The following is a 26,038-nucleotide window of genomic DNA, read 5'->3' on the forward strand; positions in this document are numbered from 1 at the left end:
TTTATAAATTTTGGATTGTCAGTTCATCTTAAGTGGAACTTTCTGGTGGGAAGCTTGTACAGCCTCCAGAGTAGTTTTTAACTTCCTCTGCTAAGGAGATTTCCAGGTTGGCAGGACTTCTTGTTGTTGTTAGCTTTTAGGCTCAGACATCTCCAGACAATGGGATAGGCTCATGATTATACATTTTTGAGTCAGATAATTATTTTTTCCACCTGAAGTTTAGGTGAAAATAAACAGTCTTTATTTTTTTGGATGGCATTTTGTTGTTACTTTTTACAGATTCTGGAATTTCTCTTAATTCAGAGGCCTCAGTTCAATCTCCCTTTCCTCAAAAAGGCTCAAAGTCTTATCCATTACTTATGATTTAAGAACCTAAGCTTTGCAACCTAAGAAACCAATTTAAGAACCTAAGCTTTGGTTGCAAAAACATGTAAAACCCTGAGGAGCTGTCTAATATTGCCAGCTAATTGTTATCTTTCAGTTGAAGTTTCTCAGTCATTTTTGTCTACTGTGTATTTTTCTGGCCTTATTCTCTGTAGTTTTATAGAAGGAGCATTTTTAGTTTTTCCCAATTCCCAAACTGCCAGAAAGAGAAGTCTGTTTGCTTAACTCTCAAAACTTAGGCTATTCAGCTGAGTCTCAGGTGAGAAAGAAAATGATTTAAACAGTAACAGAGCCAATCACAGAGCATAGTATACATGTGTTTACTTTAGAAGTTAGTCTTGTGCGGTTGCCTGCATTAAATTGTAATTTCAGGAAAATAACTTCCTCCTGACTGAAAATGTCTTTATTCTTTCAGCAAGTTGTCACCAAGTGTCTACTATCTGCTGGACAGCATGGAGTGCACTTCCAATTTCAGGATACTGGCTACTGGCCTGTTTCTCTCTCAGCCAAAAGATAAACATACCCATGTTTGAATTGCAAAAATGACAATCAATGTTCTGCAGATTTCCCTTGTGAAAATGGTGTTCTTAAAACAAAAAGGAGATTTGAATGGTGCTGGAATTTTGACAAAGTTGTCACAAACTGATGCCCATTTAAAGTTATCAGCTTATTGTTCTTATTAACTGGATGTGCAACTTAACGGAGCTGAAACAGCTCACATTCTAAATCTGATTTCATCTCCTTTTTGCAAGTAATTATGACTCAAAGGGAGACTCAGTTGATATATCTACAGTTATACATATGTGCTCCCTTAGAAACAGTATCCTGTTATCAAGTTTCTGGAAAATGAACTTTTCCAGTTCTTCAAGGGTGGTTTACTTGGCCTGAGAATACATACAGATACCTATTTACATCTATTAATTTGGCTGAGAGATAAAACAAGAGTCAGGTTGGTAATGACCTTCATCCAGTACACCTTTCCTGAAAGATCACTACACTGGATTTTGAAGCAAAGTGTTCATTTGAGAAAAACTAATTCAGCATCCAAAAAACTAAGATCGTGGCACCCAGTCTCATCATCTCATGGCAAATAGAAGAGCAAAAAGTGAAAACAGTGGCAGATTTTATTTTTTTAGGCTCCAAAATCACTGGGGACAGTGACTGCAGCCATGAAATTAAAAGACACTTGCTACTTGGAAGAAAAGCTATGACCAACCTAGACAGCATGTTAAAAAGCAAAGACATCACTTTGCCAACAAAGGTCCGTATAGTCAACGCTATGGTTTTTCTAGTAGTAGTCATGTATGGATGTGAGAGTTGGACCATAAAGAAGGTTGAGTGCCAAAGAATTGATGCTTTTGAACTGTGATGCTGGAGAAGGCTCTTGAGAGTCCCTTGGACAGCATGGAAATCAAACCAGTCCATCCTAAAGAAAATCAACCCTGAATATTCATTGGAAGGACTGATGCTGAAGCTGAAACACCAATACTTTGGCTATCTGATGTGAAGAGCTGACACTGGAAAAGACCCTAATGCTGGGAAAGATTAAGGGAAGGAGAAGAGGGTGACAAAGGATGAGATGGTTGGATATCATCACTGATTCAAATAGTGATGAGAAATGAGTTCAAGCAAACTCCAGGAAATAGTAAAGGACAGGGAAGCCTGGTGTGCTGCAGTCCATGGGTTTGCAAAGAGTCAGACATGACAGAGACTGCAATAAGAACTTAAAAATAATTCAAATCTTAATAGAAAGTTTCTGTGCCCTTAAGTGATTAAGGGACCTCTAGGTATAAGGATCAAGAGGAAGTCTGTTTCAAAGTCACTTGGACCTTAAAGTAAGCTGAAGCACAAATTTCCATATGTCTCTTCCCATGGCCCAAAACTATTGTGAAGTGGCTCAGAAACCACAAAGGATACCCTTTTTAACATTCTTTTTAAAAAATATTTTCTTCCATTGTCATTTATCATAGGATATTAAATACAGTTCCCCAGCTACAGATTAGGACCTTGTTGTTTACGTTAATTCTAAGTGTATCTACCAACCCCAAACTCCTAATCCATCCCTCTCCCTCCCCATCTCCCCCTTGGCAACCAGAAGTCTCCATGTCTGTGAATCTGTTTCTGTTTTGTAGATACAGAAATTTGTAGGTTCATTTGACAGGACATCCTCTGGGTGAAGACAGAGGGGCAAATATCTGTTACATTGTTGTGGCATCTCTGACATTTTTCTCACTAGTCCTTGAGATGTTCAGAGGAACACAACAGCCAAGTGTGATGGAAAAGTATATGGGATTTATTTTGCATTTCCCATGACTGAGTTGCTTAGCAAGGCTGAGAAGCTACCACGATCTCTAGAACTGAATTTGTGATCTCTTTGACTCCATAAACCATCAGTGAATGAGTGATCCATTTCAAAATATTTAGTGAGCATCTACTAGGTGCTTGGGTTGAAGTGACAAAGGCAAATAAGAAATAGTTCTTGCCTTAAAGGAATTCACAGGGTGGTAGAGGAGGCAGGGGGCTCATAAACCATTTCAATACGATCTGATGAGAGTCACGTGAATGGGAGAAGGGCACAGATCCAACAGTGGGAGCATGGGGGAGAGGGTCAGGAAGAAATTCCTAAAGGAAGCGACCTCTAACATGAGTGAGAAGAGAGTTACATGTATGTTTGCTAACTGAAGTGTCCTCAAGTACAAGAGAAAAGCAAAACTTAAGTATCCTTTGGTTAAGAACACAGCAGGTGTGGCTCTTTCTTGAGGTATGGCACCCTGTTTGATTATCCTAGTTTTCTTTTGATTATCTTGGTAACTGGACCTCTACTATTATGTGAAGTTATTTTCAGAAGTAAAAACATACCTCCTTTTGAATAGCTTAGCTGTTTATGTCATAATGGACTCCTAGACAGCTAATCCTCCATCACCCACTGCTGGACTAGGGTTGACTGACTTGCCAGGAGATGCCCTGTGAGGGTGACAATGATTTCCTTTTTTTTTTTTTTTTTTTAATATTTATTTGGTTGCACTGGGTCTTTGTGGCATACAGGGTCTCCTTCCCCAACCAGGGATCAAACCTGGGCCCCCTGCATTCAGAACATGGAATCTTAGCCACTGGACCACCAGGGAAGTCCCAACAATGGACATTTCCTGTTCAATCTTTCTTCTCAGGCCGCGCATCAACTGAGAGAGAGAGTGGTTGCAGCCTGGGGTCACTATGAAACTAGATCCCCCTTATAAGTACAGTGACTAGAGCAAAGCTATGAGCATTTGGTTTGGACTCTGTGCTGATGAGTAGAGAAATGCAAACAATGGGCTGAAATGAAGAATGGTAGCTTTAGGATGGAGGGATGAAAAACAGATGGCAAATTCTGAGAATTTCCAGGGACAAAGGGTTCACCATCTCCATTCTAGTAACTTGGTGATTTCCCAGAGGAAGCTTCCAAAATTCTGCATTTTATCATTGAAAGGAAACAATTTAATTCAACGTGAATTCATTGAGTGCTAGCTTTTGGACAGCTGTTGTAGTGAATGCTGGGTTTACAATGATGAAAAAGATTTATTTCTGCCTCAAGTTGCTTACAATGTAGACAGACTCTTACACAGATAAACATAATGGAATGATAGAGTAGATTTGACTAATCTGTAAAATGATTGTGTGTCTGTAATCTTATTACCACTGATGCCCTGAGCAGACATGATAAAGTACAGGGGGACAGTCAAGTCCTGATTTTCTATCCCAGATCTACCCAGTGCTACTTTTCATTCCATAATTTTGCTTGCATTTCACATACCAGATCCCACTCATAATTAATCATCAAGTTACCACACCACTTTTGTGGAATTGTCCATATGCATGCAAACTCACACCTCTAATTTATAGAATTAGGCTCGTCTCCAAAGTACCTTTGTCCCTGGACTGCCACCTCTGCTGTGTGTCTCCTTCATCCTATCTCAACATTAACCTTGGTCCCTATTTATCCTCCATCCTTAATCTTATCCTCAGCCCTCCATTCAAAAATCATTTACTCAAGTTTTGCCATTTTTTAATCCACATGGATTTCAACAAGATGTAATTAAAATAAAAAACTGAACAAGCACCCATAGGAGTTGCATTCTCAGTGGTTTAGCCCCATAGTGGAAATTGCAAAAAGAGAACCAGCATCTTAACTGAAGGTGGCAGTAGAGGAATAAACATTCTGTCTGGTCTTGGGACTGAAAGAAGCCAAATAAGGAATTCTAGCTTCACGCAGTTTTCTCTCACCTTTGTATTATTTCTCTTCATGCTTCTTCCATTTCCCTTCTTTTTACCCCTAATTCAGCCATCTCTCTCTCCTTTCAGGTCTTTTCCTCCATGTCTTCCCAATTGTTTTCGAAGCTTTGTGCAGCAAAGATAGCCACCTAGTTTTTCCCTCCACCTCCCCATCAAGAAATATTAAAACTGCTATTCTTTGCTTTTTCCATCCCTTTAAGCCTTACTAAATAAGTGGTCTCTAAGAACATTATCTTTAATATAAAATGTACCAGAATAATACTGGGTGGGTAAAATTAGCAAAGAAGTGATTTTAGGCAATTGCCTGTAGGATTTTCAGCCAGTAGCTAAACTACTTCAGTGACATTCCCCAGGAAGATCTACATCAGGGATCAGCTAGCTAAATTCCCAAGGGTCAAATTTGGGCTGCTATTTGTTTTTATAAATAAAGTTTTATTGGAACATTGTCATGCTCATTTGCTTACCTATAGTCTATGAGTGCTTTGCATGACAATGGTAGACTTAAGTAGTCCTGACAGAAACTGGATAACCTGCAAAGCCTAAAACAAATCCTTTCTGGCTCAGTGTCTATATTAACCCCCTGAAGCTAAATCACGCTGCAATAGCAAATGATTGAAAACCTCACTGGTTTCCAACAAAGGGGTTCAGTTCAGTTCAGTTCAGTCTCTCTGCTACTGCTGCTGCTAAGTCGCTTCAGTCGTGTCCGGCTCTGTGCGACCCCATAGACGGCAGCCCACCAGGCTCCGCTGTCCCTGGGATTCTCCAGGCAAGAATACTGGAGTGGATTGCCATTTCCTTCTCCAGTGCATGAAAGGGAAAAGTGAAAGTGAAGTCGCTCAGTCGTGTCCGACTCTTAGCGACCCCATGGGCTGCAGCCTACCAGGCTCCTCTGTCCATGGGATTTTCCAGGCAAGAGTACTGGAGTGGGGTGCCATTGCCTTCTCCAGTGCATGAAAGGGAAAAGTGAAAGTGAAGTCTCTCAGTCGTGTCCAACTCTTTGCGACCCCATGAACCGCAGCACACCAGGCCTCCCCATCCATCACCAACTCCCTGAGTCCACCCAAACCCATGTCCATCGAGTCAATGATGCCGTCCAGCCATCTCATCCTCTGTCGTCCCCTTCTCCTCCTGCCCCCAATCCTTCCCAGCATCAAGGTCTTTTCCAATGAGTCAGCTCTTCACATCAGGTGGCCAAAGTATTGGAGTTTCAGCTTCAACATCTGTCCTTCCAATGAACACCCAGGACTGATCTCCTTTAGGATCCTTGCAGTCCAAGGAACTCTCAAGAGTCTTCTCCAACACGACAGTTCAAAAGCATCAATTCTTCGGTGCTCTGCTTTCTTCACCGTCCAACTCTTACATCCACATATGACCACTGGAAAAACAAAGGGGTATTTCTCACCATATGATACAGTCTTTGAGGGTCAGTTTTGGTGTTTCATTTCAGGATACAGGCTGAAGGAACAGCCTCCACGTGGAATAGTACTAAGAAAACTTGATAATGATACAGGCTTTTCCCCACACTGCCACTTCCAGACCTTGCAGGACTGAATGGAAGCAATACTCACTCACTCATTTACTTCTTTTAGCATCTATTTAAAAATGCCATTCTTACAGGTTGTAGTTACTGTGCAGGTTAGGTGTTCGCAGGTGTTTAAAGTACATTTTTGAGCTAGCATGTGAGAAAACCACAGGCCTTGGGGATTTGCTAAGATTGCTGGCTTCTGCTGAAGGCCATCCCTTCCTCACTCCAGGATTCTGTTGAATCTTATACACGTGCAGGGCGATATGTCTCCTTAGACACCTTCAGATTTGAACTTGCATCACACCAGCAAATATTTTCTAAATAATCTAGGTCTCCTGGAAACTCTGGGGCCAAGAATCCTCAAAAGACCTAACGGAAGAGTTTTGAAGAATTGGGTCCCCTCTTGGCCGTCCTTTGCTCAGGACTATGATCCCCCCACATTGGACTCGGATAGCCAAGGCAAAATGTGAGTGTAAGGAGCTCACTGGTTCCTTACTTCTAAGTCATGGTGAACCATAAGCCACTTAGTTCAACCCTGAAAATACTCAGTGAAGCTTTGACAGAAACTCTGAGGTAGGGCCTGGTTTTTCAAGAAACTGTCTTTTCTTGACAAGCAAGTTCTATTCTAGGTGCTAGGGACAGGTGAAGTGGCCACCATTACGTGGAGCAGTTGGGACTCACCTGGTGAATGGATTCATTCATGGTCTCTTCTTTTGCCTCTGGTTTGCTAAGAGCCCATCGGCAAGTTACTTCTCACCACAGACCTCTTGTCTCATCTGTAAAACAAAGGGATTGGCTGAAGAAGACCTACTGGTCTTTTCCAGCTCAGTCACTTCTGGAATGTGTAGACTTTTTCTTTTCCCAGTACCAGTTGTTCTTCCAGCTCTAAGTGAGCCCAGCCCAGCTGCTCCCTTCTCTTGAGATAACATTTTCATTGTAATCTTCCCCAGTCTCCACCCTAGTCCTGCGGTTTTTCTCTTTTTTATATCATTGTTTCCTAATTCATATCTAATCTGGGTTGGTTTACAAACTTTCTGGAAAAATTGAAATCGACTCAGCATACATTATCTGAGGTATTAATCTGAACCACACACTGGGGATACAGACAGGAAAAGACAGGGCCCTGTCCCCTCCTGTCCACACAGCTGGGAAGAAATGCCAGGGAGCTCATTTCCTGCAGGTTCCATCTTAGAGACCCTAGCAGCTATCAACATTCCTGCTCTCTGCCCCCCTGAGGATTTTTTTTTTTAATAAATTTATTTATTTTAGTTGGGGGCTAATTGCTTTACAATATTGTAGTGGTTTTTGCCATACATTGACATGAATCAGCCATGGGTTTACATGTGTTCCCCATCCTGAACCCCCCGCACCCTGAGGATTTTATTTACCCTTTTCCGAAGGGATGTAAGGAAGTTACTGGTAGCTATATGTACCAACAGTGATGAACATTTTCTCTGTTTCTTTGATGCAAAGATAATATATACTTTCTGTCCATGATTAACGTGGTCGTGCTACTTACATTTTGAAGAATTGTTATCTTACTGTGACAATATTTTTAAACAATGGCAAAAATGCTAAGTAAAAAGCAGGATGTTCAAAATTCTGAGGACTCAGAGTTGGAAGGAAGCCATCCCCAGGGACCAGTGGACCAGCAGTGCTCTCTGAGATGAAGGGAGAAGTCAATTTGCGTGACTTAAAAGGCAACATAGCTCCCTCTAGGGGTGGTAGTTATTCAGTTACTTCGCTGACCTGCTGCACTTCTGCTTTGAGAATAAACTCGTACTTAGAACAAAGGAAATCTATCTATTCCCCACTTTAGGAAGAAGCTAGGTGCCCACAGTGAGGTTTGTTTTGTGACCTGGTAATAGGTTCAGATGGAGAAGGAAATGGCAACCCACTCCAGTGTTCTTGCCTGGAGAATCCCAGGGACGGGGGAGCCTGGTGGGCTGCCGTCTATGGGGTCGCACAGAGTCAGACACGACTGAAGCGACTTAGCAGCAGCAATAGGTTCAGAATATCCAGTTTCACATACTTCACTGAAAGCACATAATTACTTCCAAGGGAAAAAATTCCAGTGATTTTTTTTGAATGGACCTCACCTCCATGCATCTCCATTTTCTTAAATATTAAAAAAATTAAGAATATTATACACATGTAAACCCATGGCTGATTCTTGTCAATGTATGGCAAAAACTATTACAATATTGTAAAGTAATTAGCCCCCAAGTAAAATAAATAAATTTATAAAAAAAAAAAAAAAAAAACAAAACAAAAAAAAAAAAAAAAAAAAAAAAAAAGAATATTATATTTAATACACTTTATAGTTGCAGTTTGGTTGGTTATTCTTTTTTTCTGGTAGTTTTATAGACTGATTACTAGTGATTGTTGACATTTATTATTAATAAATGACCATCCAGAAAATTTATATTGACTTCATATAGGATTTGAAAAAACACTAGAAAGTGTGGTTGTTATTAAAGAATATTTAATTAGGAAAAAAATCCACTTTAGAAAACACATCTTTTCTATGTAACTTATCCTATCTATCTTTCACCACCAACTTTGAGCTCGTTTCCTCCCCTAAATTGCTGGCTCTTTGAAAGCAGAACATCATTTTGCTCCTTTTTGTGTTCTCCCCAATTCCACATGCCTCACACAAAGAAGAGTAATAAATGCTTGGTTTACTGCCACAGATTTTTTTTTTAATATTTATTTATTTGGCTGTGGCGGGTCTTGGTTGCAGAATGAGTGATCTTTATTTGTAGCATGCAGACTGTTAGTTGTGGTGTGTGGGATTTAGTTTCCCGACCAGGGATCAAACATGGGCCCCTTGCATTGGGAGTGTGAAGTCTTAGCCACTGGACCTCCAGGGAATTCCCTGCCATGGATTTTAGAAAAAGCCCCGTGATATAAGAAATTGAGCAAATCATTGACCCACCTGTCACTTGATAAAAGAGGTCAAGTGACTTTCCCATGGTCATACTGCCAACAAGTTGTAGGGCCTGGATTCAAACTCAGACAGTTTGGTTCGAGTTCCCCCTATAGTGTCAGGTGTATAAATCAGTATTTACCCCTCACTTGCCTCTCCCTACTCCCCGACTGGCATTGTCTCCTTTTCCCGTGACAGCTCTGATTTTTGCACTAATATCCATATCTCCTGAATGTATCCCATTTACTGAGAGGGGCAGATTTCATTGCTGGCTACTGACCGAGGGCTTGTCGCTTCGGCTGACACTAATTTGGGCTCCCATTCCCTGGCTAGAGTTATTACATCTAGGGAGGGGAGTAAACCTGCAGACTATGCTTGCTAAAGAATTTCTGGGAGAAAAGTGTCCTCTCTCTTCTGGAAAAACTTTGAGTAACCACCTTCCTTCTCTGTCCTTGGATATGAATGAAGTATAGGTCCGGCAGTTGTGAACAGACAACCAAGAGAATCGAAAGTGAAACTGACATTGCCAAGGGCTGACTGATGCAGAAGTAAACTCGGTCTTGGATAACACTGGGGAGTAACTGAGTCAAATCAACCCTGAAAACAACTCTAGCTTTAGCGTTCAGTTGTGTAAGCCATTATACCTCTTTTTGATTGTTTGAGTTGTTTTGATTTCATTTTTTAGTCATTCATTGAAAACTCTTCATGGCCATAATTTGGGAAGATAAGATTCTATATCTTTCTCAAAAGCTAACTGGTTAGAATTTTGACCAGCTATAAGTTGTTAAACTTGGAGAGAATTAATTAGATCTCAGTATTTAAGAGCTATGTGATAACTAATTCATGTTATATTTACAACTCTAAATTCAAATAAAACCTAAATGTCAGGTGCCTGAACATGAATATAAAAATATTGGGACCTGCTGTTGCTGCAGCTGAACCTAAATTATGACTCCCTTAGGGAGAATCAATACTTTTCTTTTAAGCCAAATTCAGATTCTTACATGTACCTCCAAATAACGAATAATAAATAGAAGGAAAAAAATTTCTTTTTTAATTAGGGGGAAAAATGCTACTTGCCTGTTACATGAGTTGAAAAAATCGTCCCTTAAGCTCATCCTGTAGAGGGTCTTGCTTCTTCCTCAATGTAAAGTCAATTAAATAACTTTAATTGAAATAGCATGGAAGATTCGATAGTTGGTGATTGCAAAGACAAATAATTCAAGGGTAAAGACAAATAATCCAAAGATAAAACCAACATCTTGAAAGAGAGTTTCTTTAAGATTTCAGTGGTCCCAAACTTTAAACTTAGAGCAGAGCTTCTGTTCATACTAAGAGAGCCTAGAGAACCAGGTATCTCCAGAATAATGGGAGGGCATACTGATTCTTCTTGCTTAGGAAACACATAACGCCCCCTTATTCCAAAGTCCCTGTTGTGTTTTCTTTTCTCTGACAGAGTCAAAAGGCTTAATACTTTTCTTTCCAGCTTGGAAAGAACCTCTTTTTCCTTCACCTCCTGTTACTCTATCCTGAACAGTCCAATAGAATTATAAGATGCTCATAAAGTTGGCAAGAAATAATTATCTCTTGCATTTGTTTCTTAGAATCAGAAGGAGTAGAGGGTCCCAAGCTATCTAATGTAACGGACACATCCTGAGCATCTTGCATTTCAATAACTTGCTATGAGGAAGAAGGGCTTGATTTTCAAGGTCCCTGGACTACAGAGAGCTTGAACTCTGGCTGTGAGCCACTCACTTGCCTCTAAAAGACATAAATAACCATAATTTCCAGGAAATATAGCAGGTAATCTCTACAAATGCCTGGATAAATTTAAATGAAATACAACTCAAAACTCCGACACATTAGACTTCATTGAAGGCAGTGTTCTCCATCAGCTGGTAAGATTTTATTTTATTTTACTATTACATTTTTATGACAGAATGCAACTATAACTCATTCATTTTGTCCATTAATCTTCTCTCCTTCATAAAAATGGCATACATGATGATGACCTAATAATTAAAGTAATTGTCTCCCATGTGTAGTATTATAGTCATAATCTATAAATAGTATATAAGCTTATAGAAAATTAATATATAAAGCCTACAACTACAGAAAAAATATATATCTTTGAAGTTTTTTTCTGCTTATATGTTGAATTAGTGTTTCAGTCATTTGAGCCACCTAGTGGTAATATCCATGAAATAAAATTTCTTATCCTGAAAAATGAGGTAAAAGCTTTAACAGTTTTCAACTTACTAGGAATGAAGTAAGTAAAGTGAATCATAATCATTATATATACTCAGATTTTTGAATTAGTATTTATTTATTGGGGGAAGATTGAATATTGTAAAATAGATAATAAAGCATAACTTTTTGCTTATTTTGTTCCTTGTACTAGAAGCCTCATAGCCAAGAAAATAAAAATTTTTAAAAATAGCAATTAATGAAGGGGAAACCTTCAATATGTATAACAAAGAAGTAGTTGTCAAACGTTTAAACGACTAATACATTTTAGAACTGATTGTATTCAGAAGTGCTGTGTGTGTGCTCAGTCACTCAATTGTGTCTGACTCTTGCAAGCTCATATACCATAGCCTGCCAGTCTCCTCTGTCCATGGAATTTTCCAGGCAAGAATTCTGGAGCAGGTTGCCATTTCCTTCTGCAAGGGATCTTCTCCACCCAGGGCTTGAATCTCCATCTCTTGTGTCTCCTGCATAGATAAACGGTGTTGGATGTGGTCATGTTTTCCAAATCTGTCTTCGAGTCAGTCTTACGTTTTCTTATTTTCAAAGAACAAAAAAGTAATCACCAATCTGCTCAGTGATCCATTAGAAACACTCCACACTCAGATTATGAGGTTAATTTTATATTTCTTTCACTGGAACTGTAGATCAAACTTACTTCTGTGTTGATTCTATTCTGGTATAATAACTTCCAGGAGAGCCAAATCACTAAATACCACTGACTTCACATGTTAGAATCTACAACTGTCTTTGCCTTGTTGACTTTTAAGGAGCTTTTGATTTTATTTATTGATCCAAGAATGTCATGTTCTTTGGTTTCCTGCTTTCTTAAATTGCCATATGTCTCTGAAGAGGTTTTCTTGAAATCAGAATTAGCACAAAGGAATGATAGATTTGTCATCCTTGAATTCACCAAATTTCCTACCTGGTAGTACTGCAAAGCTGAAGCATGAACCCAGGAGTGAAAATATCCTCTCTTTTGGGGCATCCTGCTTGTCTGCTCTCTTTCCATCTCATCTGTGTTTTCATTAAGTGAGCAGAAGACAGGTAGTTTTTACAAGTGATTCCCAGAAGGAAAGGTGTCTACGGAAGTTTCCAGAAGTGAAGAGTGTCAGCCTGGGAGTAGATGAGACCTCTAAAGAGTAATAAAGCAGAACAAAAGAGGAAAAGTTTCCCCGATCTATAAGGCACACAGGCATATCTGTGGAGGAGAGAAGAATCTGAGGGAAGATTCCACAATGAGCATATGGAAGATGTCTATTATTTTGCCTTTTTTTTTTTTTCTGAAAATGCCATCTTTTTGGACAAATTGTGGTCTTGGGATAGAAGTGCTTCCTGGGCTGGGTCAATCAGAGAAATTCCTTAGGTATTTTGAGCTTAGGACCAGTAGAACGAGTCTAAGAGCTTCTCTCGAGTGGAACCTGGGAGATGAGAATTGTGGTGCTGCCTCCTGCTCTGTGGAAAAAGTCAGTCCATGAGATGAGAGGTGGAAGCCAAGATGAAGAGAGGGGCAGAGACACAGGACTGAGAGCATGTCTGAGCCAAGCTTCTTGGAACCAATACACTTCTCCTTTTGCCTCAACTCATTTGACTTGGGTTTCTGTCACTTGCAACCCAGACAGTTCTGATTAATACTGAGCAGATGCCTCCTGCACACTGCTGACTAACTTGTTCAAGTGTCTTGGTGAATAGAATGTGTCAAAAGGTGAGGGGGGGGAAAGAGTAGAATCAAGTAGGTAATGATCAGGAGAGCCCACCAAGACCTCCTGTTGACCAAGGCAGGATGAGTGACCTCATGTAATAGCTGTAAGGCACCGAGAGGAAGTGCAACCATGTGGGTGTTTTAAGAAGTACAGAAAGAAATGAAATTTTTATAGACTACATATTTCCTTAATATGCTTTTTCATCATTAAAATGTTCAGCAATACATTGTAGTGACTCATGTTTACCACTGGGAAGTACCAAGCTACCTAATAAGAGTTTCTGGATCTGGTGATAGCTATATCAATATTGATGCCTGTTATGCCCACAGCCCTGTTTGAGTAAAACTATCAAATGTACACTTCCTAAAACCTCAAATTCATCAGGTCACTCACTGATCCTCATCCTCATTCCCACTCTCACTCTTAGTTCATTCAGTTCAGTTCAGTTGCTCAGTTGTGTCCGACTCTTTGCGACCTCATGAATCGCAGCACGCCAGGCCTCCCTGTCCATCACCAACTCCTGGAGTTTACCCAAACCCATGTCCATCGAGTCGGTGATGCCATCCAACCATCTCATCCTCTGTCGTCCCCTTCTCCTTCTGCCCCCAATCCTTCCCAGCATCAGAGTCTTTTCCAATGAGTCAGCTCTTCGCATGAGGTGGCCAAAGTATTGGAGTTTCAGCTTCAACATCAGTCCTTCCAATGAACACCCAGGACTGATCTCCTTTAGGATGGATTGGTTGGATCTCCTTGCAGTCCAAGGGACTCTCAAGAGTCTTCTCCAACACCACAGTTCAAAAGCATCAATTCTTTGGTGCTCAGCTTTCTTCACAGTCCAACTCTCACATCCATACATGACCACTGGAAAAACCATAGCCTTGACTAGACGGACCTTTGTTGGCAAAGTAATGTCTCTGCTTTTAAATATGCTGTCTAGGTTGGTCATAACCTTCCTTCCAAGGAGTAAGCGTCTTTTAATTTCATGGCTGCAATCACCATCAACAGTGATTTTGGAGCCCAAAAAAATAAACTCTGACACTGTTTCCACTGTTTCCCCAGCTGTTTCCGATGAAGTGATGGGACCAGATGCCATGATCTTAGTTTTCTGAACGTTGAGCTTTAAGCCAACTTTTTCACTCTCCTCTTTCACTTTCATCAAGAGGCTCTTTAGTTCTTCTTCTTCACTTTCTGCCATAAGGGTGGTGTCATCTGCATATATGAGGTTATTGAGATTTCTCCTGGCAATCTTGATTCCAGCTTGTGTTTCTTCTAGCCCAGCCTTTCTCATGATGTACTCTGCATATAAGTTAAATAAGCAAGGTGACAATATACAGCCTTGACATACTCCTTTTCCTATTTGGAACCAGTCTGTTGTTCCATGTCCAGTTCTAACTGTTGCTTCCTGACCTGCATACAGGTTTCTCAAGAGACAGGTCAGATGGTCTGGTATTCCCATCTCTTTCAGAATTTTCCACAGTTTATTGTGATCCACACAGTCAAAGGCTTTGGCATAGTCAATAAAGCAGAAATAGATGTTTTTCTGGAACTCTCTTGCTTTTTTGATGATCCAGTGGATGTTGGCAATTTGATCTCTGATTCCTCTGCCTTTTCTATAAACCAATTTGAATTTGAAAAGTAGAGTCTTAAGGAAATTACACAAATTCCAAAATGACCTTCAGAAACCCACAGAAGACTATAGAGCAGTAAGTAAAGCCATCCAGAGAATGGATGGATTTTCCTGTGTTTTGGATGCAGTTTTTTTTGACCTAGCCACAGCCTGTGGGATCTTAGTTCTTTGACCAGGGATTGACCCCTGCAGTGGAAGCACAGAATTCTAACCACTGGACTGCCAGGGAGCTCCCTCTGGGTGCAGTTTTTTTTTGTTTTGTTTTTTTAATTGAAGTATAATTGATTTACAATGTTGTGTTAATTACTGCTATACATCAGAATGATTCAGTTATACACATATTTGGGGCTTCCCTGATAGCTCAGTTGGTAAAGAATCTGCTGGCAGTACAGGAGACCCCGGTTCGATTCCTGGGTCAGGAAGATGCGCTGGAGAGAGGATCAGCTACTCACACCAGTATTCTTGAGCTTTCCTTGTGGCTCAGTTGGTAAAGACTCTGTTTGCAATGCGGGAGAACTGGGTTTGATCCTTGGGTTGGGAAGATCCCCTGGAGAAGAGAAAGGCTACCCACTCCAGTATTCTGGCCTAGAGAATTCCATGGACTGCATAGTCCGTGGGGTTGCAAAGAGTCAGACACAACTAAGCAATTTTCACTTTCATACACATACGTAAATTCTTTTTTAAAATATTCTTTTCCTTTGTGGTTTATCATAGGATACTGAATATAGTTTTCTGTTTGATACTGTCAGACCTTGTTATTTACCCATTCTATGTATAAAAGCTTATATCTACTAATCCCAACCTCTCACTTCATTCCTCTCCCAACCCCCTCCCCCCTTGACAACCACAAGTCTGTTCTCTATCTGTGCTTCTGTTTCTTTTTCATAGATATGTTCATTTGTGCCATATATTAGATTTTACATGTAAGTGATATCATGATATTTGTCTTTGGGTGCAGTTGTAATGTGGAGTGATAGACATCTGCCAAGGCTAGGATCTGCTCATGATCAATTTGGGCTTGATTCTCCACCTTCTTCTCATTCTTCAGAGGCTCTTTGTCATTTTAAAAGTTTATTTTTAATTGGAGGATAATTGCTTTACAATGTTGTGTCAGTTTCTGCCATGCTTCAACATGAATCAGCCATAGGTATACATATGTCCCCTCCCTCCTGAACCTCCCTTCCACCTCCCACCCTATTCCATCCCTCTAGGTTGTCACAGAGCACCAGATGTGAGTTTCCTGTGTTATATGCAAATTCCTACTGGCTAGCTATTTTACATATGGTAATCTGTATATTTCAATACTACTGTCAATTCATCCTACCTTCTTGTTCCCCTACTGTGTCCACAAGTCTGTTCTCTATGTCTCTATTGAAAGTGAAAGTGAAATTGCTTAGTTGCGTCTGACTCTTTGTAACCCCATGGACTGTAGCCTACCACCCTCCTCCGTCCATGGGGTTTTCCAGACAAGAGTACTGGAGTGGGTTGCTATTTTCTTCTCCAGAGAATCTTCCCAATCCAGGGATTGAATCTGGGTCTCCCACACTGTAGGCAGATACTTTACCATCTGAGCCACCAGGGAACTCCTCTATGTCTCTATTGCTGCCCTACGAATAGGTTCATCAGTACCATTTTTCTAGATTCCATATATTTGCGTTAATATACGATATTTGTTTTTCTCTTTCTGACTTGCTTCACTCTGTACAACAGGCTCTAGGTTCATCCACCTTACTAGAACCGATTCAAATTCTTTCCTTTTTATGGCTGAGTAGTATTCCATTTGGAGAAGGCAATGGCACCCCACTCCAGTACTCTTGCCTGGAAAATCCCATGAACGGAGGAGCCTGGCGGGCTGCAGTCCATGGGGTCACTGAGTCGGACACGACTGAGCGACTCCACTTTCACTTTTCACTTTCATGCCCTGGAGAAGGAAATGGCAACCCACTCCAGTACTCTTGCCTGGAGAATCCCAGGGACGGGGGAGCCTGGTGGGCTGCCGTCTATGGGGTCGCACAGAGTCGGACACGACTGACGCGACTTAGCAGCAGTAGCAGCAGCAATATTCCATTGTAAATATGTACCACAACTTCTTTATCTATTCTTCTGTTGATGGACATCTAGGTTGCTTCTATGTCCTGGCTATTGTAAATAGTGCTGCAATGAACATTGGGGTACATGTGTATTTTTCAATTCTGATTTCCTCAGGGTATGTGTCCAACAGTGGGATTGCTGGGTCATATGGTAGTTTTATTCCTAGTTTTTAAAGAAATCTCCATACTATTCTCCATAGTGGCTATATCAGTTTACATTCCCAACAGTGTGAGAGGGGTCCCTTTTCTCCACATCCTCTCCAGCATTTATCATTTATAGATTTGTTGATGATGGCCATTCTGACCCATGTGAGGTGATACCTCATTGTAGTTTGATTTGCATTTCTCTAATAATAAGCAATGTTGAACATTTTTTTCATGTGTTTATTAGCCATCTGTATGTCTTCTTTAGAGAGATGTCTGTTTAGCTCTTCTGGCCATTTTTGATTGGATTATTTGTTTTCTCTAGAGGCTCTTCGAATGAATTTATCTTCCCCCTATAATTTGACCTCCCACCATTGCATGAAGGGCTTCCAGACTTACATCTCTATTACTGAATTCTTTCTTGAACTCAGTATCTAATTGTATATTGAGATTTATTCTTAAAAGTCCCGCGAAAACCTCAGTGTTAATGCAATGTCAACTAAACTCTTCCTGAGTTCTTCATATTCCCTGGGTCAGAGAGTGGTCTCACAACCTACTTGGTTGCTCAAGCCACAGATCCATGAATCATCACCCCTTCATTTTCTGACCCCCTCACATCTTATCAGTCATTATGATTTTTCCATGTTACCTATTTACTATTTCTCAAATGCATCCCTTTCTTTCCATCCTTACCAAGGCCTCCTCAGTCAATATCTTTATCATTTTTTGTATGGCCTATTTTAACAGCCTCTTAACTTTTCTCTCAAATTTGAGTTATCCAGCACTGGATATCAGTCCTCCTTTCTGGAGCTAGCTTTCTAAATTTAAGCATCTCATAAGGTTGTTCAAAAAAATCTTTCATTACCTCCCTTGCCAAAAAACTGAAAGTTCTCCTGTATGGCTTCCTTTCCCTCCAACGTTATCTTTAGCCAGTCCCTTGCTTACTACCTCTCTACTTTCCAGCCACTTATTGCTCCCCGAATGAGCTGTGCTCCCTTTTGCCTCCGTGCAAAAGGGAGGGCAGCTCCTTCTGTGAAAGCCATCCTCATCATTCTTGCCTACACATTTTCACAATTCAGCTGAATCCTAGTTCCAAAACCAGGGATCGAACCCATGCCCCTTGCAGTGGAAGTGTGGAGTCTTAACCACTGGATTGCCAGGAAAGTCCCATGTGCTCCTTGAGAAAGCCTTTCCTAACCTTTCTACTCTATGCTTCTTTTTCTTTTTCTTTAAATTTATTTATTTAGCTGTGCTGGGTCTTAGCTGCTGCATGCAGTATCTTTGATCTTAGTTGTGGCATGTAGGATATAGTTCCCTGAGCAGGGATGAAGCCCAGGCCCCCTGCATTGGGAGCATGGAGTCTTAGCCACTGGACTACCAGGGAAATCCCTGCGCTCACTTCTATGTCTCCCCAAATGCGCTGTCAACTCCTTGAAGCTAAAACCAGCACCTGGATACTGAATGAATAAACAGAGTCTTTTAGTCAATCGATCCATTCAAAGATGAATAAAACCATGCACCATTTACTCATTAGCCTGTTTGGAGTTTATACCCAGGGCAGCATCAATTCTGCAACAATCAATAAGAAAAACGAAGATGGCAGTGCTATATTAGTGTCGATAAAAGACACTGCCAAGGAGGAGCCATTATCCACCCACTTGTAGCAGAACAGATTGGTGGGCGAGAGAAATGAAAGATGGTAACCTAAACTGACATAAGCTAGGGTGGGAGGGAGGCAATCATTTCATTCTGATAGAGTGATTCCTGGGTGGAGACTCTGCTCCATTGTGAACTTTGAAGCAGCTGTAACAAACACTGGCAGATGTCTGAATGGGCAACTTTGAAAGCCTTTGCTTGTCTAAAAAAGACGAGAAAAGACTTTTTCAGATGCAAGAGAGAAGAGATGCTGTGTGGGATCTTGTGAAGGCTCAAATGGAAGACTGGGTACAATTTCGATTTTTATGCTTTCAATTCCAAGAATTGCCAAGTACCTGTTTTCAGCCTGTTCCCTTTCTCCCCCCTCTATTTGAGCTGTTTCTCTCTCGATAAAGTGTACAGATTCAGTTGTGTCTGACTCTTTGGGACCCCATGGACTGTAGCTTGCCAGGCTGCTCTGTCCATGGGATTCTCCAGTCAAGAATACTGGAGTCGGTTGCCATTCCCTTCTCCAGAGGATCTTCTCGACTCAGGGATTGAACCCAAGTCACTTGGATCTCATGCATTGGCAGGCAGATTCTTTGCCACTGCACTACCTGGGAAGCCCTCTCTCTTGATAATGTTTAGCAATTAGCTATCAAAACAGCATTTGCCTTTACTTGTAGATCAACTAAATTAGTCTCAGGATATCTGTCTCTTTCCTCTTGGGACCCTGGCTCAGCTGAATTAGCTGCTGGAGAGCTAATTCTCCACAGAGGAGAGCTAGAGATGCACTTGAGGGACACAAAAAAGGATCCAGCATACTGGTCAAATCAGAAAATTTCAGCAACATTTATTTAGTACCAACTCAGAAGTTGCCCCAGAATTTCTATGAGAAAGGGAATTAGAGGCAAAATCTGTTTGAAAGTGGGAATGGGTAGGTGTTGATGGAGATTCGGAGATGATGGAATGGTAGGGTGAGGCTAAATCCCTTCTAAGCTCCATGAGCCTTCTTCTTGTGTTGCTATGGTAACTATTTTCTTTACAACATTGTGCTGGACACAGTAGGAGACTGGGGAGAGAAAAAGCACAACTTGATTAAAATGAACGCTGCCCTCAAGAAAATCAGAATTTAGCCAGGGCAAAGAGAAAATCTAACAGGTTTAAGAGGCTATTAATCAATTTAGAAGAATTTTCTGAAGACAACTGAAGTATAGGAAAACCCTACTGTAAGTTGATAAATGAAGGTACCAAAGTTCCAATAGTATAAATATGGAGTCAACATGGTTGCAAAATAAGTCAAGTCACGAGGTAAGCCTGTGCAGCTGGTTGACCACGCCATTTAAATCCTTCCTGTTCCACATGCAGTTTGGTGCCATTCTGGCTAAATATCAGTAGGAGATAATGGGAAGCTGATATCAAGCACAGGAAGCTTAGCATGGTGCTCTGTGATGACCTAGAGGGTTGGGATGGGATTGGGGTGGGAGGGAGGTCCAAGAGGGAGGGCATATATGTATGCATGTGGCTGATTCACTTTGTTGTACAGCAGAAACTAATACAATGTTGTAAAGCAAGTATATTCCAATAAAAGAATAGTGAACCTGCTATGGGCTTTGGAAGATAATGATGTACATATAGGTTCATAGATGGTTATAAATGTACCACTGAGGTTCTGGATAGTGTGTGTGGGAGGCTGTGTATATGTGGGAGCAGAGGGGTATGTAGGAACTCTTTGTATTTTGCTGTGAACCTAAAACTCTTCCAAAAAATTAAGTGTATTAAATTCATAATGTATTGCTCATATACTCACACACTACTAATATTATGGACAATATGCCATTTTCATTTAATAATACTGTATATTGTATAATATTCTGTTTTATTGATATGTTTTTTCAGTTAAGTTTTAAAATCTTTTACATTTCAATTGAATGTCCATGCTGCTGCTGCTGCTAAGTTGCTTCAGTCGTGTCCGACTCTGTGCGACCCCATAGACGGCAGCCCACCAGGCTCCCCTGTCCCTGGGATTCTCCAGGCAAGAACACTGGAGTGGGTTGCCATTTCAGTCTCCAATGCATGAAAGTGAAAAGTGAAAGTGAAGTCGCTCGGTCGTGTCCGACTCTTAGCAACCCCATGGAATGCAACCTACCAGGCTCCTCCATCCATGGGATTTTCCAGGCAAGAGTACTGGAGTGGGGTGCCATTGCCTTCTCCTTGAATGTCCATATATAGGCATAATTCTGGGTCTTGAGTCTGGCTAGACTGGACTTGCAAGTCAGCAGTAGGGATTCCAGATCTCAGTGGGTCACTTGATGCCCATTTCTTCAGCCCAATATGGGGGAAATTGGGCTGAGATTACTGGGGATGTGGTGATGCTACTTTCGTACTCCAACGTTCTGTGACAGAGCCACCTACAGTTTCTCCACCCAGTTTTACTGCCTTCAGAAGGTGAGAACTTTGCCTGCCCTGTCCCACTGCAAAAGATGAAGACACTTGCCAATATCCAACTGCATGATATCTGAATTTATGTTATCCTGGGGCATGGTTATCAAGGAATTTTTTATTAATGTTGTCTTTGAGTTGCAAGAAATCAGAGTACGGCCCTGAGGAGAAAGAATTGAGATATAATTATTGTAAAAGGTGAATATGTGTGAATAATAATAACTAAGGATTACTGAATTTTTACTATATCCCGGGCATTGTTCTTATTTAATTTGCATTATCTCATTTATTCCTCAGAGTGACCCAGTGAAGCCCGTACTATTATTATCTCCATTTTAGAAATATAGAAATTTAGGTAGAGAAAGGGAAAGTGATTTGCCCCAAAGCATATAGCTACCAAGTGACAAGTGTGAGAATATAAACTCAGCCAGTCTTACTCTAGAAACCATATTTTTAACCACAATGTTATTTTGCAATGAAAGGGTATAGGTTGCCATTTTTTGGTTTTGTTTTAAAATTGCTCAGATTCATAGCTGGACCATAATAATTAAAATCTCAGTAGTTAGCTTTGTCATAAATGAAAAAACTGCATTAGGGTGGGAAAACCCTGCAATTTTGATTTCTTAGAATTTTGATTTCTCTTTCCCAGAGAAATTCTGATTTGATTTCTATTCCTATCTTCTTATCTTTTCACAGAAGCATTTTGCAACCTTACTTGTTTTTCTTTCCCTAGAATTTTTGCTTTCTCTCTTTCTTTTAATTTCTTCCTCTTTCTATTTAAATATGCACATGTCTGGGACTTCTCTGGTGATTCAGTGGCTAAGATTTTACGTTCCCAAGGCAGGGGACCTGGGATTCAATCCCTGATTGGGAAACTAGATCCCACATGTGGCAACTAATACCTGGCACTGCCAAATAAATTTTAAAAAATACGTGAATGTCTGTTGCATCCTGGGGAAAAAGCCATAGAGTGATCTACTGTTCAGTTCAGTTCAGTCACTCAGTCGTGTCCGACTCTTTGCGACTCCATGGTCTGCAGCATGCCAGGCTTCCCTGTCCATCACCAATGCTCAGACCTTACTCAAACTCATGTGCATCGAGTCGGTGATGCCATCCAACCATCTTATCCTCTGTTGTCCCCTTCTTCTCCTGCCTTCAATTTTTCCCAGCATCAGGGTCTTTTCCAGTGAGTCAGTTCTTGGCATCAGGTGGCCAAAATATTGGAGTTTCAGCTTTAGCATCAGTCCTTCCAATGAACACCCAGGACTGATTTCCTTTAGGATGGACTGGTTGGATCTCCTTGCAGTTCAAGGGACTCTCAAGAGTCTTCTCCAACACCACAGTTCAAAAGCATCAATTCTTTGGCGCTCAGCTTTCTTTATAGTCCAGCTCTCACATCCATATATGACTACTGGAAAAACCATAGCTTTTGTTGGCAAAGTAATGTCTCTGCTTTTTAATATGCTGTCTAGGTTGGTCATAGCTTTTCTTCCAAGGAGCAAGAGTGTTTTAATTTCATGGCTGCAGTCACCATTTGCAGTGATTTTGGAGCCCCCCAAAATAAACTCTCTCACTGTTTCCATTATTTCCCCATCTATTTGCCATGAAGTGATAGGACCAGATGCCATGATCTTAGTTTTCTCAATGTAGAGTTGTAAGCCAACTTTTTCACTCTCCTCTTTCACTTTCATCAAGAGGCTCTTTAGTTCTTCTTCGCTTTCTGCCACAAGAGTGGTGTCATTTGCATATCTGAGGTTATTGATATTTCTCCCAGCAATCTTGATTTCAGCTTGTGCTTCATCCAGCCTGGCATTTCACATGATGTACTCTGCATATAAGTTACATAAGCAGAGTGACACTATACAACCTTGATGTACTCCTTTCCTGATTTGGAACCAGTCTGTTGTTCCATGTCCAGTTCTAACTGTTGCTTCTTGACCTGCATACAGATTTCTCAGGAGGCATGTCAGGTGGTCTGGTATTCCTGTCTCTTTAAGAATTTTCTATAGTTTGTTGTGATCCACACAGTCCAAGGCTTTGGCGTAGTCAATAAAGCAGAAGTAGATGTTTTTCTGGAACTCTCATACTTTTTCAATAATCCAACGAATGTTGGCAAGTTGATCTCTGGTTCCTCTGCCTTTTCTAAATCCAGGTTGAACATCTGGAAGTTCGTGGTTCACATACTGTTGAAGCCTGGCTTGGAGAATTTTGAGCATTACTTTGCTAGCATGTGAGATGAGTGCAATTGTGTGGTAGTTTGAGCATTCTTTGGCATTGCCTTTCTTTGGGATCTACCATTGGCTGTACCTATTTCCTCTATTTTTTTTTTCAATAAAATACCTAAGTCTCCCTTCCATTCCCAGTTCTACTCCATTCCCTCAAGTTCATCTCTTGAAGACCCAGGTAATCTCTTTGCCAAGTTAGAAAGCACTTGTCATTTTCACTGCCTCTGCTTCTTTTGGGCTTCCCTGGTGGCTCAGCTGGTAAAGAATCCGCCTGCAATGTGGGAGACCTGGGTTTGATCGCTGGGTTGGGAAGATTTCCTGGAGAAGAAAAGTTACCTGCTCCAGTATTCTGGCCTGGAGAATTCCATGGACTGTATCGTCCATGGGGTTGCTAAGAATAAGACATGACTGAGTGACTTTCCCTTCCCTTCCCTTCACTTTACTGTTTTTTTTTATCTTCCCTAATACCATGAGATCCAGCTCCTCTGCTTCTTTTTTCCCCTCTTCTTTTTTTCATCTCTCATCATCCTTCTACCTACTCACTCTACATTTCTCCAAAGCTTATTTTTCAGAACTTGGCTGTTCTTTTGATGTGTTCTTCCCTTTGAAAAGGTCATCTATTTTCATAGTTTATCTGTCTATACCTTAGTAATTTGCTCTTACCCAAATGTCAGTATTTATTTCCAAGTGCTCCCTGGAAATTTCCATTTAAGTATTCTGTTGTCACCATTAAGCTCAAAGTGTATAAGGTTTTAGTTCATAATAATCCCCATGTGAGTTCTTGTAAATGGAAAATGTTTAAACATCATGTACATGAAGTCTGGAACCATGCTAAGCACTTAATATGTATTCACTCATTTATTCCTTGAAACAGTAATAATCCTTATTTTACAGATGAAGGAACTTGGGCCTAGAGGTGTGAAGCCATACACCCCCAACTGACATCACACAGCTTCAAACTGGGGGAACCCAGGTCCTAAGAGTCTTGATTCCTAACCACTGCTTTATATTTTTATGCTGTTTTCTGAGTCATTGCACTCAAAAGTATATTCCTCAGCCTTCTTTTTCTTCCAGTCCAACTCATGACTTCTCTACTTTTCTTTCCAAATGTTTTTGGTATTTATATTCGTCAGAGTCTGCAGAGATGTAAATGGCCCATTCGGAAAAAAAAATACACAGAGATAGAATTAAAGAAACCGTAAAGTGATGGGGAAGTTCCTAGGTGCTAACACCATTGAGATGCAGTTAACACCCCTAGTCTTGAAAAGGAGTAAGCAGTGTTGTGAGAGTCCAGAGAGAACTGAATTTAGTGAAGTAGGACCACTCACTAGTTCCTAGAGGAATGTAGGCATTGCTGAAGTCTCATGAGGCGTAGGGTGGGGTGAGGTGGTGTGGGGAGAATAAATATCCCAACTTTTTTCTCCTTGTGGCTTGCAGTTTCCAACTTGTGCTTGGTTATCTCATGCCTGGATCATTATTGCCGTCTCCTGAGTGATCTGTCTTCATTCCCCTCAGCTCTATCCTGCAGTTCTATCACCAGACCACTCTTTAAGATGCTCCTTCATTTTTCATCACCTTCAAAGGCTTGTCATTACTCTTCAATCTGTTGTTGACAATATTCCAAATCCTGAGTCCAATCTCTTTTTCAGATGTTATCTTATGCAATTCTCCTAGTCCTGGTCTCCAGTTGGCTTCTTCCTGCTGTCCCTCCTTCTGCAAACATGACATTCTCATGTGTGTGTGTGCTTAGTCTCTCAGCTGTGTCTGACTTTGCAACCCCATGGACTTAGTCCACTAGGATCCTCTGTCCGTGGGGATTCTTTAGGCAAGAATACTGTAGTAGTTTGCCATGCCCTCCTCCAGGGGATCTTCCCAACCCAGGGATCGAATCCAGGTCTCCTGCATTGCAGGTGGATTCTTCACTGACTGGGCCACCAGGGAATCCCAAGAATACTGGAGTGGGTAGCCTATCCCTTCTCCAGGGGATCTTCCCGACCCAGGAATTGAACCAGAGTCTCCTGCATTGTAGGCGGATTCTTTACCAGCTGAGCTACCAGGGAAGCTCCAAGGAAGAGAATGCAAACATTCTCACACCTGCATCAAATGCTGTAGCTCATATCCCTCCCTTACTGGAAATGTCTTCAGTTTTCTATCCAAATGCTATATATCCTTCAAGGTTCATGCCTTCTGGAAAAACTTCTCTGACCACTCCTACATACACGGGACCCTCTGTCTTCTTAAGTTTCATTCTTTCTTCTTCTTTTTAAAAAATGTTTATATTTTTGGCTCGCTGGGTCTTAGTTGTAGCATGTGGGGTCTTCCATCTTCATTGCGACATGTGGGATTTAGCACTCTTATCAGGGATTGAACCCGGGCCCCCTGCATTGGGTGCAGAGTCTTAGTCCCTGGACTACCAGGAAAGCCCCTCTTCTGAAGTTTCTGATGAGTTGTGAGTAACACCTTACCAATCAGATCTTAATTTTTTCAATTGGTTTTATAAGTACAAGGTTTCATAAAGCCTTGTTTCCTCTAACTGAGGATGCTATGTGTGTGCTCAGTCACTCAGTTGTGTCCAGCTCTTTGCAACCCCATAGACTGTAGTCTGTCAGGCTCCTCTGTCCATGGAATTTCCCAGGCAAGAATACTGGAGTGGATTGCCATTTCTTCCTCCAGGGGATTTTCCTGACCCAGGGATCCAGCCCATGTCTCCTGCATCTCCTGTATTGTTGGGAGGATTCTTAGCAATAAGCCACCAGGGAAGCCCAACTTCAGATGCGAATTCCAAAATCAAGGGTATGGTTGATAGTTTGTTGGTGTG

The 26,038-nt window shown here is 41.0% G+C and overlaps 1 protein-coding gene across 9 annotated transcripts in view; it reads left to right on the forward strand.

Annotated features, from left to right (window-relative positions):
- OTUD1 (OTU deubiquitinase 1) overlaps window positions 1-26,038 on the forward strand; it is a 132,509-nt gene that overhangs the window by 49,308 nt on the left and 57,163 nt on the right. For 2 of the 9 annotated variants that reach the window (XM_081556790.1, XM_081556783.1), the window contains exons 3-6: window positions 800-1,645; window positions 6,509-6,644; window positions 9,581-9,737; window positions 10,712-11,005. The exons of 4 other annotated variants lie outside the window; for them this stretch is intronic. The gene's annotated coding sequence lies outside the window, so the exon portion shown is untranslated. Of the gene's footprint in view, window positions 1-799; window positions 1,646-6,508; window positions 6,645-9,580; window positions 9,738-10,711; window positions 11,006-26,038 lie in introns of those variants that run through there. 3 more of the 9 variants (XM_081556789.1, XM_081556785.1, XM_081556784.1) reach the window with 3 other exon arrangements.

This window comes from Giraffa tippelskirchi, chromosome 13 (genome assembly GCF_054371585.1).
Source record: "Giraffa tippelskirchi isolate mGirTip1 chromosome 13, T2T-mGirTip1v1.2.pri, whole genome shotgun sequence".
Lineage (NCBI taxonomy): Eukaryota > Metazoa > Chordata > Mammalia > Artiodactyla > Giraffidae > Giraffa > Giraffa tippelskirchi.